The sequence below is a fragment of the Corvus hawaiiensis genome, chromosome 22, assembly GCF_020740725.1.
Source record: "Corvus hawaiiensis isolate bCorHaw1 chromosome 22, bCorHaw1.pri.cur, whole genome shotgun sequence".
Lineage (NCBI taxonomy): Eukaryota > Metazoa > Chordata > Aves > Passeriformes > Corvidae > Corvus > Corvus hawaiiensis.
In genome coordinates this window covers 8559235-8559439 of record NC_063234.1, presented here as the reverse complement: position 1 = coordinate 8559439, position 205 = coordinate 8559235, and positions in this window count along the sequence as shown.

The window sequence follows — 205 nt, the reverse complement described above, 5'->3', positions numbered from 1 at the left end:
CGGAGCGCTGCGCGGGGCGCGGGGCGCGGAGCAGAGCGGGGCGGAGGCGCGGCCGCCGCCCGGGCATTGGAGCCGCTTAAGAGCGCGGGCGGGGGCGGCGCGAGGCGGCGGCGCCCATTGGGCGGTGTTGGGGCGGGGGCGGGGCAGGCGCCGAGGGGCGGAGCGAAGGGGCCGCGAATGGGGGGCGTGGGAGGGGAGTGGGAGG